At 38.9% G+C, this 20,489-nt stretch overlaps 1 pseudogene; it reads right to left on the bottom strand.

Annotated features, from left to right (window-relative positions):
* Positions 1 to 17,354: 17,354 nt before the first annotated feature.
* Positions 17,355 to 17,455, bottom strand: LOC125618055 (annotated as a pseudogene).
* Between the last annotated feature and the right edge of the window lie 3,034 nt (positions 17,456 to 20,489).

The raw sequence follows: 20,489 nt of genomic DNA, 5'->3' as shown, positions 1-20,489 counted from the left end.
CCCCTCCTCCNCCTCCTCCTCCTCCTCTTCCTCCTTCCCCTCCCTCTCCCCCTCCTCCTCCTCCGTTTTTTTTTTTTTTTTTTAAAGAGGTGGAATCATTTATTTAGCACAGTTTCAGAGGATTCTGCCCATGGTAGGTCCACTCTAACGAAGAAACATCATGGAAGAAGGGTATGGAGAAAAGCTGTTCAGATCGTGGCAAGCAGGTAACACAGAAATAGGAAGTGGCTGAGAAAAGACAGTCGGATTCAAGGCTACCATAATGACATATTTCTTCCAACTATTTCCCCCCTCACAGTGGTCTGTTCAGTTGTTAATGAACTAATCCATTGATGATGTCAGAACCCTCATGATCCAATCATTGCCTAAAAGCTCATCTCTCAACCTTGCTACAACTGGGGGCCATGCTTTCAACATGGAAGACTTCGTGCCTTCATGGTAGCTGCTCACAGGGCTGACAACAAACCCTTCATGTTTGATATTCCCCCGCAAATCCCCAAATATCAATTTTCCCTTTGCAGTTCACAAGATTATCAACAAATTTTCCCCATGCAATATTTGAAATTGACACAGTATTTTAATTATCATTTTTTCCAAGGCAAATGAATGATCTCTTTGAAAATATTTGTTTTCAGGAGGTTAATATTTCTCATGGGTGGAGAGCAGAGAATATTCACCAGACTCTGCTTTAAAAAATCTTTTTGCCTCTTCTCATTTTGCCTTTCTTGGGCATAGTCATTGTATTAGAATATCTTTGACAACTATTATGATTTTTATCTGGAATATTCCCTAAGTAGTGTGTTTTGAAGGACAGAGTCCAATTAATCAATCATTTTTTCTTTTATGATTGATGCCTTTTTGTGTTCTAAGAAAACTTGGCATACTTCTATGTCACACAGACTCTCTCTCTTCTTTCTTAAGTCCCCACTAATCATGATTCTGTCCCCATCACACCCCAGTAACTTCTTTCATCAAGTTCACCAGCACCATAATCACGTCTGAGTTCTCTTAATTGACCCATGAGATCATCTGACACATCCTTCTGATATGCTATCTTCTCATGGCTCTCAAGGTATCACACTCATGGATTTCCTCCTGATTCCCCAGAAACTTATTGTATTTGCTCCTAGTGTCTTTTCTCTTTGGTTTCTTAATATTTGAGTGCTCCGAGACTCAGGCCTTGCTATTCCTGTGTATCCATATTCATGGCCTTGACAATCTCGTCAGCCTCTAACAGAGCTTAAATTTGTATCTTCAGTCTGGATCTCTTCTCTAAACTCAAGACTTGCACATCAGTCTCCTCCTATCATACATCTCAACTAGGAGAAGTTTGTAAACTCAAAGTTTCCACAATTATGGAATCCTCCCTGGCTGCAACTTGCTTGGCCTGCAGTCTCTCTCTCTGAGTTAACAGCATCTCTGTTTTCCCCATATTGAGGGCACAAGCTTTGGAGCCACTTTTGACTCCCATTTTTCTCTCATAGTCCTTATCTACTCAATCAACAAATCCTGTGGGCTGGATCTCCAAACCTCTAGACCCTTCTTATCATTCCTGCTGCTCTCCCTCAGCTTGCCCAAGTTTGTGTTCCCTCTCTTTGGATTGCTGCAGTGAACTCCTAATGGTCATCCTGCTTCCACTCTTGTTCCTTGGTAACTTTTGCCAACACGGTAGCCAGACTGATCCTTGAAAGGTATATCATATGAGGTCACTACACACGTCAAAACCCTGCTGCGATTCCCCATGTAATTGGTGCAAAAACTATGGTTCTTAGAAAAGCTAACTAGGTTCTGTGATCTGACACCCCATTCCTCCTCTGACCTTGGCTTTTCTTTTGACTTCACAACCTTGGAGCCACTTCAACTTCACTCCAGCCACATAAGGTGCTTGGCTATTTCTCCAACATGCTAGGCACAATCCTGCTTTGGGACATTAAAAAAAATTGAGATATAATTCACATATCATAAAATTCACCCAGTTAAAGTGTATAATTCAGTGTTTTTTAGTATATTCATCAGGTGTCCCATCATTCCCACTCTCTAACTCCAGAACATTTTCATCACTCCCTGAAGAATGCTCATATTTTATGGTAGGAATGTAAAACAGCACAGCCACTTTGGAAACAATTTGGCAGATTCCTCTGATGTCCCATTCACATTGTCTCTGGACTTGGGCTTCCACTTCTCTCCCTGCCTCATATCCCTTCCTACACAGAGTCATACAGTCCTGCTCTCCCATGCTCTCTAGTCTTAGCTCAAATGTCACTGTACCAAGGGAGTGGGCCCTAGCCAGCCTGTCAAAAATCACACTCTCTCCTTTCTACTTTTTTTCCCCTGTTGTACTCATCACTTTCTAACATTTTACTATACATTTGAACATTCTGTTTGGAATTAATTGAATTCTCTGGCAACAATGTAGAGATCATTCATACATCCATTAACAACAGGGACTAGTTCTAAGAAACGAGTCATTAGGTGATTTTGTTGGGTGAACATCATGGAGTGTACTTATGCAAACCTAGATGGTAGTAACTATACCTAGACTATATGGTATACCTACTTAAATTCTATTTTTATTTTTACAAATTTTTAAAAAAGCTAAGACACAAGCATGCACATTAGCCTTGGCCTATATAGGGGTCATGATTGTTAATGTCATCTTCACATCTTGTTCCACAAGAAGGCTTCTGGGGCAATGACACGCAACTATCAACTGTCATGATAACAATGCCTTCTTCTGGAATCCCGTCTGAAGAACCTGTCTGAGGCTACTTTATAATTAATCTTATTAAATTTACTTTTTACTTTTTATTTTTTGTGATGCTGGGGACTGAACTCAGGGCCTTGTGGTTGCTAGGCAAATGCTTTAGCACTGAACTTGCCCAAGTTTGTTTGTTTGTTTCTAAATAAGTAGAAGGAGTGCACTCACATATATGATTAAAAATTATAGTAGTAAATACATAATCCAGTAACATTGTTGTGGTTTGGATCTTAAATGTCTCTCAGAAGCTTGTATGTTGAAGGTTTGTCCCAGCTGGTGACACTGTTGGGAGGTGGTAGAAACTCTAAGATGTGGAGACTCCTTAGAGAAAGTAGTTCATAGGGCTGTGCCTTTGAGGTGTGTATTTTGTCTCCAGGCTCTGGGGCTCTTTCTCTCTTCCTCTTTTGTTCTGTCACAGCCACCATGATATTCTGCCTCACCTCACAAACCCACACGGCCAAGTGACTAGGGACTGAAACTTCTGAAACTGAGAGCCAAAAAACCTTTCCTTCTTTAAATTGTTTTTCTCAGGTATTTTGTCACAGTGATGGAAAGCTGATAAACACAAACATAGTTGTTTATTATCATTGTCAAGCATTATAAATTGTATGTAATTGTTTATGACATAGTTTTATAGAATGGAAATGCAGTAGTTTTGTTTACATCAGCACTGCCAGAATACAAGTAATATGTTGTGGTAGAATGTTGCAATAACTATCATGTTACTAGCAATAGGAATTACTCAGCTCCATTATAATCTTAATCTTATGGGACCACCACTGAGGCATATGTTGACTGAAAAATAGCTATGTGGTACATGATGTAATAGTGTAAAATATAAGCACCCGGAACAATTTCTGGCACATAGAAGATGCTTATTAAATATTTATTGAAGGAATGAATAAGCCAATGAAAAAATAGATGGATACAAAACTGATTTATCCATGTATGTGTCACTTGGCACCCTGTGCCTCCCCTGAGCCCATTCCTGCATGTTCTTTATCATTAAGCCCCAAATTCAACTAGCGGAGGTCATGAAGATATTTCCTGACATTCCTGGGAGAGATGGAGGAGGAAGTCACAACAAATATTATCCCATAACATTTTTAGTTCAGTCTTTCCCTCCTTGGAATCTGACTCAGTTTTCCTATTTTTTGCCCCTTTAATTTTTGCCAAATTTCTTACCCTTTTACCAGCTTTCTGTGCCACCCTACATCTTATATATGCCATTCAGCAAAATCCAAGACTGATTAAGCCCAGCCAAACAAGTGGCTTTCTATCTCTTCCATGACCAGAGCAGTGAGAAACGTCAATAGAAGGAGGATTGTAATGCTTGGGCATTTTGAGAAAAGTTGACTTCACCCTTAAGGCCTCTCCACCTTGATGTCCCAGGTGTTTATTCCAGGCATTGCTCCTTAACATTCTTTACCTGAGTCTTCAGCTTTTAAAAAGTGTAAAATTCTTTATTGTTTTTGAAAGTACAGGAGAGAATGAGAGAATTCCTTTCTGATCCTTGCTCTTTGGAAAAAGAAAATGTATTCCAAGAGGCAGGAATACTAGAGGGTGAGAAGCACGTGGAACTGTAATTAGAGATCTGCTATTTCAAAGGTAGGGTCTTTCCAGGAGGGAAACCCAAGCCCGGGCTTGGCGTTTATTGCTCTCAGCTGCCTGTTCCTTCCTCCTGGATCATGTGGGACTAAGCTCACAGTCAGGAAATGACCTGAGGACTCTTCGTCTATTTGCGGTGATTTTTTTTTCTCTTACTTTAATGGCTGCTTTAAGCTTATAGTGCACCTCATTAACTCATTACAGTCTTTCCTACAGCATTTTTACACCACTTTGTAACCAGTACTAGAATCACCATAGTGTACTTCTTTTTCCCCTCCTGGCCTTTTGTGCTATTATTTTCATACTTTTTTTTTTTTTTGAGAGAAAGAGAGAGAGAGAAAGAAGAAGAAGAAGAAGAAGAGGAGGAGGAGGAGGAGGAGGAGGGGAAGAGAAGAGAGAAAATTTTTTAATATTAATTTTTCAGTTTTTGGTGGACACAACATCTTTATTTTATGTGGTGCTGAGGATCAAACCCAGTGCCCTGTGCATGCCAGGCGAGTGCACTACTGCTTGAGCCACATCCCCAGCCCCCATACATTTCACTTCTACATATGTTACTAGTGCCACATTACATTGTTGTTATTTTTGTTAATAAGAACAAATCTTAGATATTTGATCCTGTATTTACAATTTTGGATCCTCTTCATTCCCTCACAGATCTGTCTTTCCACGCCGGGGTCCGTTCCTTCTGCCTCAAGAATGTCCTTGACATTTTTTGTAGTTCAGGTCTGCTGGCAATGGCTTCTTTTAGTTGTTTATTTCCGAAAAAAGTATTCATTTAACTTTTACTTATTAAACATGTTTTTTATTGGGTAAAGAACTCTATGATGTGTCTTGTAGCCTCTGCATGTTTTGGAGTGTGGGATTTGTTCGGCAGCTTTGATCTATGGGTTTATAGTTTTGATCAGGTTGGAAAATTTCAGAAATGATTTCTCAGAATATTTTTTCTATTCCTCCACTTTGTATTCATTTGATTAACTTTTATCTCTCAGTGTTATATTTTGGAAAGTTTCTGTATCTTCAGGATTACTAACCTTTTCATCTGCAGTGTCTAAACTGCTGTTCATGCCACCCAGCATAGTTTTCATTTTATCATCTCACACAGGGCAGTTTTCATGTCTAGAAGTTCAACTTGCCTCTATTTTGTGTCTTCCATACAACTAACTTTTGAAAATATATAGTGTAGTTATGATAGTTGTTTTAGTGTCCTTGTTTTGTTGGTTCTGGGTCTATGCTCATTGGTTGATTTTTCTTATTATTGTGCATTCTACTTCTTTGCCTGTGGTATGTTTCAGTTGGGTATCTGATTTGGCGAATTTCTCCCTGTAACCTGTTGCATGCATTCCAAAAATATTCTTGGGCTTTGTTTGGGGAGCAGTTGAGTTACTTGAAAACAGTTTTACTTCTTAAATTTTGTTGAATTAAGCCAGAAGAGGGTTTAATCTTGGACTAATTATTCCCCACTGCTAAGCCTAGACTCTCTGAATACTCTGTTAATGTCCCTTGAATTGTGAAGTTTTCTGGTCTGACTGGTGGGGCCAAGAACTATTCCTGGCCTTGTATGAACCCCAGGTACCATTTCCTCTAATCCCTTCCCCAGGCATGGGTTAGTTTTCTCACATGTATGTGCTGAATATTCAAGAGCTATCCTCTGCAGAGCTGAGTTCCCTCTCTGTAAAGCTGTTTTCTACCTGTGTTCTGTTTTACAGAGTTTAATTGTCTTGCCATCCTCAGTTTTGGCTTCTCAACTTAAGAGTTCTGGATTCCTCTGGTGTTCCTCTCCTTTCCCTATGACTTGGAGAGGCTTCCAGTGAGCTGCAGCAATTGTAGGGATTTGTCTCATTTCTTTCTTTCTTTTTTAAACCATATTTTAATCCATGAATTTTGTTTTCCTTATTTACAATTTATCTTTTTCTTTACTTTCAGATTATTAACAAAACATAAGCCTTTAGACATATAGAGCTTTTTGCAGCTTGTTTTTTTTCCCCCTGAATACCTATTATGTACCAGATAAACATATTCTTTCATCTGAAAATGAGCAACTAGATATAGAGGCTTGGTAAAAATGTATTCTCAATCCACTTGGCAGGATTATATTATTTGCCTAGTTTATGTTGGTTGTATTCGTTTCTAATGGTACTGAAACAGATTACAATGAAATTAGAGGCTTAAAATAACAGTGTTTTTTATTAGTACATCATAATTATATATAGTATTTGGGTTCATTTTGACATAGTAACACATGTAAGGAATTTGATTTCAATTCCCTTTTCTCCCCCATTTCTCTCCTTCCTCCCTACCCCATCCCCCCTCCTCTCCTCTATCAATATACCTTTCACTCCTTTATTTTTGATAGATATTTTCTACATATACAGAAAGGTGAAATTCTTTTAGGTTTATTTATATATGTATATAAATGTTTATTTATATATGTATATAACATGATTTTCTTAAATTCATTCCATATTTCTTTCCCTTTCCCTTCCTTCCTCCTTCTCATTCTCCTGCATTTACTCCAATGATCTTCTATATCTTTATGATAGCTTATCCACTTCCCCACCACCTTCTTTTGATTATTTTGCTCTAGTTTCCACAGGAAAGAAAATATTTGGTTCTTGATTTTCTGAATCTGACTCATTTCACTTAGCATGATTTTCTCCATTTCCATCCATTTACAAAAAAATACAATTAGTTCATTCTTCTTTATGGCTGCACCTCATTTGTTACTATCTCTTAGGGTTCACTGTTTTACATTGCCTTTGTAGAATGTCTTGAAAAACTATTGTTTCATATATCTTGTACATTTGTTTTTATTGGTTCAAGCCTTATTATTCCTTCTTGGTCAGAAACAGAGTCTACTTTCCATATGTAGGTAATATTATGAATAATATTATTATAATCATTATATTACATTATTACTACATTATATTAATAATAATATTATTATTAATTATTTCATTGTGAAAAATGTGCTAATAATTATAAAGGGCTAGTCTAGATCTTGGCAGATAGTAAGTTACTCATTAACAAATAGATATAACTACAACTAGTAACACTGCTATTGCTACTGTTATTGCTGGTGCTGCTTGTAATCATTTCAAAGGGTTAATATGTGTTAATTGAAGTGGTTAGTCAGGCCCTGGCTGTAAGTATTCAATTAATATTACTTCGTCTTTTCCTATTCTGTGGCTGTCATACTATTACTGCTATTACTAAAGTAATGGTTATTATTACTACAATTGGAACTTAGCAACTTTGGCCTTGAAAGAATCTCAGTGGAATGTAATGGGAACTGACCAAACACTTGTGAGAGATTGTGAGTCAGGTTTTATCTGAGAAGTGGAGAAAACATGAATCCTCTAATCCAAGCTAAGTGCATACTGACTGGAAGAATCACCCTATAGTCATGATTTCTGCTTTGGTTTGGAATTATACCTTTTCTTTGGAAGTTACAAAACAGTGTCAAGAATTCAGCTTTTCTGTTCTGTAGTCTCCCCAGGACAAGCATGCCTTCCTTCTTTCTCCATTATTTCATGTGATCTCTTAGCATTGAATAGAATGGGAACAAGCATCCACTGATGACCCCCAGTATATCATAAACTCTCTGTGTTGCTAATGTAAAGATGCCACTTAGTTTTTGAATCTTAATTTCATAACTAGGGAGAAAATAATATTTATCTCATAGTGTTCTTATGAAATTGAGTTTAAAATATACATAAAGTATCTTGAGTAGTATTGGAATTATCTGCATTTAATACTTTTACTTATTATTATCTTTAAAAAAACTATGTTGTAATTGTATCATTATTTCCATTTTATGGACAGCTAAAATATTGTTCACATAGGACAATTGATGGAGCCAACAGCATATCCACAGTGAGTGACCAGTCCATATCCTAAATGCCACTTATTAATTCATTGGGGTATATAGGTCACTTCTTTCACTGAGCACAAAATATAGACAGACAGGTAAATTTATAAATGCAGTAAAATATCATGAGAACATAGATAAAAGTTTGTGTGTGTATGTGTGGAGGGGGTGCTAATTTTACATGGCTTGGGAGAGAGGGCATTGTCACTAAGTGCATTACTTGGAGTAAATCTTGAGCTGAGTTAGTGTTTGCCCAATGAAAAAGGTAGAGAATCTGCATTCTGAGCAGAAGAAATAGCATGAATTCAGGCCAAGAAGCATAAAATTGCCAGATGACTAGCATGGAATGCCAGTGGAATGCCATCAATGGGCCCCACAATTGAGGGAATCCATGGACAATTGTAAGAAGGAAGGACTGAGGATGTTGATGAGTATCATTCGCTGGTCAGGCAAGGAAGAGTAGGAGGTGAGGAAACTGCCAGATCTTATACATGGGGGGCCAGGTTTATGGCAAAGCTTGAGGAGAAATGAATTTGGAATAGAATATAAGAAGGTCAACTTTGGACAATTGGAATCACCATTGAGACATCCTAGATGTAATTTCTGTGTAGAACTGGTGCTCAGAAGAGATGTACAGAACAAATATGATCCTATGAATCAACAGCAAACGACTGTTAATGACATGGTGTGCTGGGTTGGGGGTCCCCAAGAGACCATCTTCAGCCTTAGTGATCCACTAGAGGCTGAACCCAGAGAAACTGTTATATTCATGGTTATCACATTGAAAGAGATGATCCTCCTTCAGCAAAGGCAAAAGTTGGAGAGCAGAGGCCAGGGGAGGCTAGGCACGAGAGTTCAGTTGTCTTCTTTCAGTGGATTTGTGCAGACATTGCGTCCTTCTCCCAGCAGTGGTATGTTAAAGGGAAACTCACCAGAACTTTGGTGTCCAGGGTTTATTGAGGGTTGGTCATATATGTATGGGGTGCTCACATGACTGGCCTCAGCTACTCAGTCTTCAACCCCACAGGCCCCCACAATAAATCATGTTATTAGCATAATCTGTCTGGCATAGCCCAAAGCTCTGGGAAAACAGTCACTCTTATTAGGTAGGATAGTCTAAGGACAGGACTTGCTGTTTCTCCTAGAAACCAGGCAAGGGCCAGACCTTTCTTTGGAACCTGAAAGTTTAAAGATTCCAGATGTGCCTAGTCACCTCTTCTTGCACACTTGGGATTGGATGAAGTCAGGAGGGTAGGTACACAGGATGAAAAGAGACAAGGGCCACAGGTGGTACTGAGGAACACCCCAACTCTTCAGGTTTAGTTAGAGAAAGTCAGAGAAAGAGGAAGCATGTCAGAGAGACAGGAATGCATCCTAGAAGGAAAGCATCCCAGAGACCAAGGGAACAGGAAATACCAAGGAAACCAGGCCAAATGTGACAGATAATTCAGGTAAGAGTGTGATTGGAAAAAAATCCATTTGATTTAGCAAATAGAGGGTTGGTGTAATTTTAAACAGAAGATTTCTGTTGAAGTATCTTGGGCTGGAAGACTGTTGATGTTAGGAAATGTTAGGAAGTGGAGACAAGGAACATAGACAAGTATTTTGAGCTTCTTGATGGTGAAGTGAATGAGAGTAATAAGGTGGCAGCTAGAAAAGAATAACAGATCGAGAAATGTACTTACTTATTTAACCATGGGAAACATGGGGAAGACGTAACATACTCATCTTTATAGATTGTGGGAAAGAAGCTGAACATTTGAGTGAGAGTGAAAGAAAGATGACTTGAAAAGGAGACAGAAGTCCTGCCATGTGGTGAGCTATGCCTGGAGAATGGAAGAGGTGGTAAGAATGTGGAAGAGGCACTTTAGGGAAAAGGAGTAGGAACATACTAGGAAAGTATAAAAGGATAGTTATGCATATTAAAGCAAATTATTAAACAAGGCAGCACAGTATATAGTTCAGGTTGGAAAGGGGAGTCCTGAATTTGAATGCCATAGAACAGGAATGTGGGGATGAGGAAGTGAGAAGAATATAAAGATTTGATTACGATAAAAGAACAGAGAATGCGATTTTGGAGGTTATGTTTGATGACAACATCTACAGTATGATCCATATATCATATAGGTGAAGTTTAGTGGAGTCCAGGGGCTAAGAAATGTTTAAAGTAGGAATTGGAATGGAAGATCTCTTTTTTGACTGCTTCCAATGATTTCTGGGAAGAGGAAGGTGCTGGATTAGAAGTTCCATTGGAAACATACATTGGAGAAAAGATAGCCTCTTCAACAAATTGTGCTGGGAAAACTGAAAATTCATATGTAGCAAAATGAAATTAAATCCCTCTCTCTCACCTGAATGTAAGTCAACTCAAAGTGGAGAAAAGACTTAGACACTAGAACAGAGACCCTGCACCTGATAGAAGAAAAAGTAGGACCAAATCTTCACCTTGTCGGCTTAGGAACTGACTTCCTTAAAGCACAAGAAGTAAAATCAAGAATCAATAAATAGGAAAGATTCAAACTAAAAAGCTTCTTCTTAGCAAAGGAAACAATCAATAATATGAAGAGAGAGCCTACAGAATGGGAGAAAATCTTTACCACATGCACCTCAGATAGAGCATCAATCTCCAGAATACACAAAGAACTCAAAAAACTTAACACCACCCCCCCTGCAAAAAAAAAACCCCCACAACTAACCCAATCAATAAATAGTAAATGAACTGAACAAATATGCCGCAGTCTGGCTGGGCACAATTCAGGAGCCACTTGTCAAAAGAAACGAACCTTATTTTTAGAACCACACACACCAAACAAAACCGCTCCTCAGGAAAAACCCTCAGAGCCCAACTGCCACCACCAGCTTCCCACAAGCCTCTCTGACAGCCACAAGCCTCTCCACCTCCCACAATCCTCCTGCTCTTGAGGCCGATTGGCTGGGTCGTGTGGGCGGAGCCAAAAAAGTCCCCCAATGAGCAGCTCTGTGGTCTGAAAGGGCAGGGAAACAGCCCAATGAGCATCACCACAGAGGAGCCAATCAGCTAGATGTTGCTGGGGCGCTGTGAGCCAATCATCAGCTGGCAGTCTGAAAGTTTGCTGGGGCCCCTTCGGCTGTGGCTCTCAACACAAATACTTTGCAGAAGAAGAAATACAATTGATCAACATTTAAAAAATGTCAGAATGGCAATTATCAAGAAGATAAGCAATAAATATTGGCAAGGAGGTGGGGGAAAAGGGACACTCATACATTGCTGGGGCTGTAAATTGGTGCAACCACTCTGGAAAGCAGTATGAAGTTTCCTCAGAAAACCTGGCATAGAACCACCATTTAACCCAGTTATCCCACTCCTTGGCATATATCCAAAGGACTTAAAATTAGCATACTACAGTGACACGGTCATATCAATATTTATAACAGCTCAATTCATAACATCTAAGCTATGGAACCAAGCTAGGTGCCTTTCCACAGATGAATGGATAAAGAAAATGTGGTCTATATACTCAATGGAATATTACTCAGCCTTAAAGAAGAATGAAATTATAGCATTTGCCTGTAATTAGATGGAACTGGAGAATACTATGCTAAGCACAGTAATTGAATCCCAAAGAATCAAAGGCTGAATATTTTCTCTGATATACAGATGCTAATTCACAGTGGAGGGGGGCTAGGAAAGAATAGAGGGACTTTGTATTAGAAAAAAGGGGAGTGAGAGGAGGGGAGGGGCTTAGGGTAGGAAGAATAGAGTGAATCAGACATTATTACCCTATGAGCACATATGACTACATGACTGGTGTGATTCTATATCATGCACAACCAGAAGAATGAGAAGTTATACTCCATTTATATATGATGTATCAAAATGCATTCTACTGTCATGTATAAAAAATTAGAACAAATAAAAAAGGTTACAAGGTGAAATGGTGGGCTTTTGGACAACTGGGGCCCACACTTGGTACTGTGGGTGGGTTCAAATCCCCGTAAATATCTTTGCCACATGGAGCATAAGGAATTGTCTTGAGAGGGACCAGTTTTCCCAGAAAAGGAGGATGTAGCTACCAGTGGCCATCAACTGTGACCAGTTCTCAGACTGTTGGGGCAGATTTTTAAAAACAATTTTATTAAGATATAATAGTCACACAATAATCCACCCATGTTTAAACTGTTCAACTTGTTATGTTTTATACATGTGAATGCCTGAGAAACAGTTTGATGGGTAATCAATTTAAAGCATTATTGGATGTTTCTTGAATTATGATAATAATTATCCCCTGCATTCTTATTTTATAATTTATTACTTTGTTTTTTGAGTATTTTTCTAACAACAGTCCTGCAAAGTGAAAATTTATCATTGTTAGGAAATTGAAATGCTAGAACAACTTTTCTAAGGTGGGTCAAGCCCTGGTTTTCAGATAGTTCCCAGTTCCCAGTCTCAGGGTGTCACGGTTGGATCATCTGATCTGTCAGAGTGTATATGAAGACACTTTTTCTTAAATAAACTACATGGCTTACCAGGGAACTAATCCAGAGCTTTGTCCCAATTAACTCAATTCTCTTGACTGATACTGACCAGGCCTCCAGCCAGACCCAGAACTTCCAGATGACTAGAAGATCAGTACTGAAACAACCCACCAGGCTCAAGCAAGGGCCTGGCTGGAGTGGAGGGTGTGACTAGCATCAGGTGCTGCCGCTGATCAGGCCTGACCTTGTCTGCCAAGGGTAGGTTAATCCTGCTGGCCTGGCTGGCTGGATAGTTGTGCAGAGTGCAATTTGTGGGGAAGGAAAATCTTTTACATATGTTTCAGAGTTCCAGAGAAGAGATGTATTTACAACTGGGCCTCTGATAGGCTTGAGTCAGCCCCCTGTGCGCCACCAACAGAGACCTATTTAAAGGTGCCTGAGGTCAGAGATGAGAAAGGCATTTATGATAAGATCAACTCAAGTGAAATGATTCTCAACCCAAATGAATATTCAAATAACCCGGGAGGTATAAACTGATACCATAGTTCTCCCTTTTCTTTCTAGATCTTGGCTTAATTGATCTGGGTAAGGCCTGGCCAACGGGGTTCTAGTGCGCCCCTGGCTTCCAGTGAGATCACTGGTAGAGAGTTCAGGCCTTTGTGTGCTCGGGTGAAAGGTCATTTTTGAGAGGTCATTCTCCTGAAATCTGAATTCTTTTTTACCTTTTCACATTATTTTTGTCTCTCAGTTTAACTAAAGCATAAGCTGCTTCTCTGACATTTGGAGCAGTTGGCCAATGATGTAGGATTGTTCAGCAAAAGACTGTCTTGTTTTTAGCACATGATTTTCTTTTATTAAGTGTACAACGAGGTGGACCTTTTGCCAGACATCAAGACTTTTCTTCACAGTTTGTCATCTAAGATGGGAGAAGACATTTTGGCCAAGTTCCTCTGGTTTTGGAGGAAGAAACTGCACTTTGGTCTTTGGAAGGTTATTTACCTTTGGCAGATAGAAACTTCAAGCCTGCAAACCATGGAGTTGAAAACTTTCTTAAAAAGCTGAGGCTGGATGCCATGGGCCACCTTCCCACCTCCACTTGGATGATTTTTAGATTGTGTTAGGAAAGAGACTAAAGATGCCAGTTCCCAGGTCCACATTCAAACACACATTCAAAGTGAAGGTCTTGGAAAAAGCCTGACTATTTCAGAAGTAGAACGTCAGCATGTTATAGCCTAAGCTCCAAAACCATCTTGAAGATTTCATTATAATCATCCATTGGCTCTTGTGAAAAATGTCAAGAGCCTAATTCAAATGTTGCAGCCATTCTCCTGGCCCTGCATGGGGAACATGGAACCAAAACATGGAAGAAAGAGTAGGTCCCCCTACAGTCCTGCCCCACTCAACTACCCTGGGCAGCTGGTTACCAGATTGGCACTTTTCTGCCTGACTCAGATATGTCCCCAGCTCAGGATGTGGTGGACCTCAGAGGTCAGAGGTACAGGCACAGGCTGCAGGTCACTCTTTCTTCTCTTTGGCTGGGGAGGTGAGACTTCTCAATGTCCTTTGCAAGGGTGTATCCTTTTTTCCTCTTTGAGTACGAAATAATTTTGACCCTGAGATGACCCTCCTTAAGATCTTTTTTTTAATATATATTTTTTTATTGGTTGTTCAAAACATTACAAAGCTGATGATATATCATCTTTCTCCTTAAGATATTTTCCTGCCTATATAAGAGCATCTTCCAGGATGACTGAGTCTGAGAGGGGGCCAGGCCAGCTCCTGCCTCCTGAGTCCTCCATGTTTCTATGCTCCTGGGCTTTCCTGGGCCATTGGTTATAAATGGTGGCTGACCAGTGGTAGGCCCTAAATGGCCTTGTGTGAGGACTGGTGCTTCCAGTACAACTGTGTGGGCCTCTTTACCCTGACCTTGGCCCCTGGAATGGGCACCTGCCTTCCGCAGGGGGTCCAGGATGCTTTGACCTTTAAGCTGCTGGCTTAGTGACCTTGGCTTTGTGTGGCTCCGAGTAGGCGGGTTGGTTTTTCTTCACTGGGGCCTCCTCAGGCAGTAGAGAAAGTACCTCCATCCCGTTTCCCACCCTCCAGTAACAGGGATTTTGACTTCCCTGGGTGTTCCAGGCCCTTCTTGTTTCAGCAGGAGGATCCTGTGTGTTTGATCTAAATCTGGTCTCCTGCTGGAGAGACCCAAACAATCTAAGTTAAAACAGCATTAACAGGAAACCTGTCTCTTAGGGCCAAGAATGCAACCAAAAATAGCTTCAAGCCTTTAATTCTGATCACAGGACCATTTGGGGAGACCTTTACCTGAGAGAAACAATAAGTGGAACTCTGTCCCCAAATACTCCGCCCTGCCAGTAGAAAGGGCCTCCCGGACTGGTGGGCATTCCAGGCTTGTGGTGACCACTGAATGCTGGGCCATGGGGACTCTAGCTCTGATCTCACTGTGACCCACAATTAAAACATGTTTAAAAACTGAATGGACTAACCAAGTATTTTTGTTTGGTGAACATAATTGAGAATTTCAGGGAAAAAAAATCTTATTTCTTAAAGCAACTCAGTTCACTGTGGAGTATTTATGAACTCAGAACACAATCAGAAAGAAGAGAAAAATCATCCTTAGTCTTATAGTACAGAGAGAACTTATAATATTTCTTTTATTTATGTAAATGTATACACACACACACACACGTACACACACACACACACACACACACACACACGATCCCGCACTTTTTCATGGGTGTGATTCACCATTTTCTTCTCCTTATAGGTATCCATTTTTTTCAGCTTCCAGAAATGTTCTTGATACATACAAGCAAATACCTTGACTTATATGAGTTTTCATATGTAAGTGGTAGCATAATGCAAATGCTTTTGTGGATCTTCCTTTTGATAACTCGACAGTATATCCTGAAGAGGTTTCTACATTGGTACATGTAGATCTGTTTCATTCCTTTAAGAAGTTGCATATTATTCTACCATATGATTACCCAGTAATTTATTCAATCGCTTATTATGAACATTTAGGTTCTCTTCAGACTTCATTAAAATACCCACCATTTCTCACTTCCTAGAAGTGGCATGTTAGGTCAAAGGATTTCATATCCTGAGCACTATTGCCAGATTGCCCTCCCCTGAGCTTATATCAATTTGCCATCTACCTGCAATATATTATTTCCCTAAACCATCACTCACAGTTGCCAACACAACTTTTAAATTTTGCCAATCTGATAAGTGAAAACATTGTTGCCTTTCTTTTAAGAGGGAGATTGAAAATATTTTCCAGTATTTAAAAGCATTTTAATTTGTGTTTTTGTGAATTGTCCAAGTTATTTTGTTTACTTTTCTACCAGGCACTATGTTATTCCTCTCTTTTGCTTTTTGATAGCAAAGTTTTGATTTTTTTTTTCTTTTTGGCTATGACTCCTTTACTTCTTAGTACAGCAAAAGAAGCTAAATAGAAGCTAAATAACCATGCCGTTTCTTCATTCAACCAGTTTTCTGATGCTTTCCCAGCCTTGTGACCAAACTGTGTCCAACATAGTTCTTATGCATGCACCCAATTCCCATGTATCCAATTCCCTCAGGGGTAATGAAAAGGTAATGAATTGTGCACTTCAGTTTTTACCACTTACCAGGAGAATTCTGCTGCTGCAGATTTTTGTTTTTTGATGTATAGCTGCAGGCATTATTTCAAAAAGTGTCAAAAAGATTGCAGAAAGTTTACAACAACCTGTTATAGATTTTATGAAGAACTAGAAGAGAGGAGTTCCAAGGCCTGCTAATTACTCTGATTTGGTCATTATGCATTGTATACATGGATTGAATTATCCTACTGTACCCCCATAGATATGCATAATTATTAGTATCAGTTTAAAAAAGGAATGCAAAAAGCATTGTCTTGTGTTTGACCTCAAATGCTTTTAGAAGACCTGCCTATTTGTGGGGCTTAGTGACTTCAGATTTTTCCCTGCTGTTTCAAAGGCGGGGTTTACAGTTGTGTTTATGAGCTATGTTCTTGCTTTTGTGTGGTTTCTTAAAGGAGTAAGGGAAAATGATGACTCCACGTTTTACAGCCACACTATGTAGTTTTGCCTTATACATCTCTCATTTCTAACTAGATAAATCCTTCTTCAACAACAATGACCTGCTTTTAAGATGAATATTGCTGCTTCTTTTCTCCTATAGGTAATAAAAAGTTCTCCTTTATTTTTCTCCAAAAAGAAATTATTCTTTCTTTTTCATTTATAGCATAGCTAAACGTATACCTATATCACATACCCCACTACACATAAAGCAGAAGACAGAGGGCACAAATAAAATAACATGTCTATTATAAGGGCAAATATGTATGGGATAAACTAAAAACCAAATAGAACTATACAAAGCAAACATACAAACCAACCCAGAACACAGGAGATTTCAAAGACACATATTAAAAAATTGACTTTTATTAACTCTTGAAGTTTTTCCCGTTGTTTAAGAAATTTTTATTAAAATAAGAATTTTATAATCCAAATTACATTTCTTCTCCTGGTTATCAATTCTGTTACTTAAAAGAGACATTCTGAGCTATTCCACAGTAAAGAATTGTAAAGTTAAAGAATGGAATGCTTTACATTTTTGTACTTTCCTGAACATTTTAAAGATATGAAATGTTTTATAAATTTGCATGTCCTTGTACAGGGACCATGCTAATCTCTGTATGGTTGCAATTTCAGTACATATGTTATTAAAGTGAGCACAACTCTCTAAGTTTTGATAGACTGTAAATGTATTTTGTGAAATAAGATACTGTCCTGTATAAATCCTTCAGCTTTCTAGTTCTTTTATTCCAATCACATATGTTCTTGGTACTATTTCCTTTACTAAGGATCAGTTGATGTTTCATGCCCAAAGTAGCAATTCAAAAAGCAGTTTTATTTTGTTGAGAAACTTCTAGCAATGTATCCCAAGGTAGAATGTCCAGGTGGTAAACAACAACAGCAGCAACATAATTTAGTAACTTTTGATGGAAATTATTTTCCTCTTAAATTCCTCACCTTGGTAGTTGGTGAAGGGGAAAAAAAGATTTTAGAGTTTAATATTATTGATTCATATTCCTCACAATGGAAGTTCTAGAAAAGCCCATGTATTTGTAAGAATATTTTGCTTCATTTGGACATTTCTCTCTCATTATTCAAATGTGTGAATTTCTAAAGAGACAGCGGTGTGTTCCTCACCCTCAAGTCAGAATATGAGTGGGCCATCTGCGTTTTTGTTTGCAAACTTTAAATTCTTTAAATTTACTTCTAGGTATATATTTTTTTCTGGTACTGTGGATTGAATCCACAGGCACTCCATCACTGAGCCCCATGGGATAAACTTAAAACCAAATAGAACTATAAAAACCAAATAGAACTCCACCCTTTTTATTGTTTATTTTGAGACAGGGTCTCATCAAGTTACTGAGGCTGGCCTCAAACTTAAAAATTTACTCTCCTTCTGCCTCAGCCTCCAGAGTTGCTGGAATTACAGGCATGTACTACATGCCCAGCTAGGCTTTTAATTCTTTTAATTTTTGAAATAACCACAAGGAAAGGAATATAGCCTGTCAAAATAGACTAACATACATACTGATTCATGGAAATGACAGGCTGTTTTTACTCTGCCTTCCCGGACCTTCCCTGTCTCCAAAGACCAGTGAGATTTTAGTATTCACTCAAAGGCTTTCTCCTATCTCTCTTCACTTAGTGCAATTTCTACATTTTGAGATGCCGGGATCTAGAGTCAGTCAAAAGCCTCTTGCTCTCACATTTTCTTTTACATTTATTATATTAGTGTGCTTAAGAATAGTGCGCTTAAAGTAACAACTCCCTGGCTTCTGAGTTGCTGTTTGGATGGTTCAGTCTGTGTCCTGTCTGAGGATGAGATGTTTCCTCTGAGCCTTGAATGACATTCAGACTTGGCTGATGGGTGAGGAAGTAATCAGGGCAGAGTTGATCACTGCTAAGGAAAATGTTTTCTTTATTTGGTCAGTCTAGTATATTTTTAATTGATGTGTTTTCAAGACCCAGGAGCAATGTTGGTGAAATGCATAGTCCTTTATGTTTGGCTCAGGGGATAGTGGTTAGTTTCCAACTCAGCATTGTGGAAAAAGATTTTCTTTCTTTCCCTGCTATGAATATGTTATGTAATTTTTGCCAAATAGGGAACATTTTTCTTTTTTTCTTTTCCAAATGGGGAGATAGTATCTTAGACTTCAGATAATTGATCCGAACTATTTGTGACACATGAATACTGACTCTACCTGGAATCATTGTTATTTTAATATCTGCTGGCATTGAAGAACAACAATAACAATGAACATAATGAAAGGATAATAGTTAACAATTACATAGAACTCAGTATATCCCTGACATTCTCCATAGTGCTTGATTTTCTTTGGGGGCAGGTACTGGAGATTGAACCCAGGGGAGTTCTACCACTGAGAGGCATCCCATGTCTTTTTTTTTTTTTTTTTTTTTTTTGAGACAGGTTCTAAATTTCCTAGGCCATCCTTGAAGAACTTATTATCCTCCTGCCTCAACTTCCTGATAGTTGGGATTATAGGCATGTACCACCTCTGCCTGACAAAGAACGTGATTTTTATTAACTCATTCACATTCTCACAACAAATGGGAAGAACACTCATTACTTTCATTTTACAGATAAAACTGGCACAGAGAGGCTAAGAAACTTGACTAAGGGTGTGTGGCCAGTAGTAAGCAGTGCAAGACTGAAATGGAAGAATACTGTGTATGTGTGTGTGATACATGCAACACATGAGAGCATATACTTACATACATGTAAAGAGAGAATTTGTTGGGTCAGGAAATTGAGCTAATAAGAAATTCATCAGCCAGCAATTATTTTTAAAGTACATCTCAGTTAAGATTGATTCTTATACCCCTGAAGGTATTATAGGCATATGTTGCCAACCCATAGCTGAGTTTATAAATATTGAGTTTTTATTTTTAGAAACTTAGCTTTTATTTTCCTTTTATGGGGTTTAGACTAATTTTATGGTTATTCCCTGAGTGAATATACAATAGGTAGAATTTGGAGGATGTTATTGAAAATGTTATCAATGACAATGATTTACATCTAATGAAAGCAATAAAGTATGTTCTGCCCATTACAAACTAGAACCCTGATGGTGTCATTGGAATTCCAGTCGTGGCAGAATTATCTGGATGACCATGTAGTGTAGGGTGTAGGGTGTTTTAGATGTATCCATTTTTTCTATAAAGGCTTCAAGCATCTACCAGGATGAAAGAAATGACATAACTTTTAGCTATTTGATATAATTTTGTTATATTTATCAGTTTGAGTTTTTTAAAAATTCCTAGGTTGCCATCAAATCAAATCTTCAAGAGACCAATCAAGGGCATTGGAAGGCCTGAGTTTACAAGGTGGCTCCTTCTACAGATTGTTCTGCTCAATTCTGTTGAGAGCCACAGCTGAAGGGGCCCCAGCAAACTTCCAGCTGCCAGCAAACTTCCAGCTGCCTGCTGATGATTGGCTCACAGGGCCCCAGCAACATCTAGCTGATTGGCTTCTCTGTGGTAATGCTCATTGGGCTGTTTCCCTGCCCTTTCAGACCAGGGAGCTGCTCATTGGGGGACTTTTTTGGCTCCGCCCATGTGACCCAGCCAATAGGCCTCAAGAGCAGGAGGATTGTGGGAGGTGGAGAGAGGCTTGTGTTGGAGGGAGAGGCTTGTGGGAAGCCGGTGGTGGCAGTTGGGGCTCTGAGGGTTT

The sequence above is a fragment of the Marmota marmota genome, unplaced genomic scaffold, assembly GCF_001458135.2.
Source record: "Marmota marmota marmota unplaced genomic scaffold, marMar, whole genome shotgun sequence".
NCBI classification, from domain to species: domain Eukaryota; kingdom Metazoa; phylum Chordata; class Mammalia; order Rodentia; family Sciuridae; genus Marmota; species Marmota marmota.
Note: the sequence above shows the minus strand (reverse complement) of the source record. Positions and strands in the feature narration are given on the sequence as shown.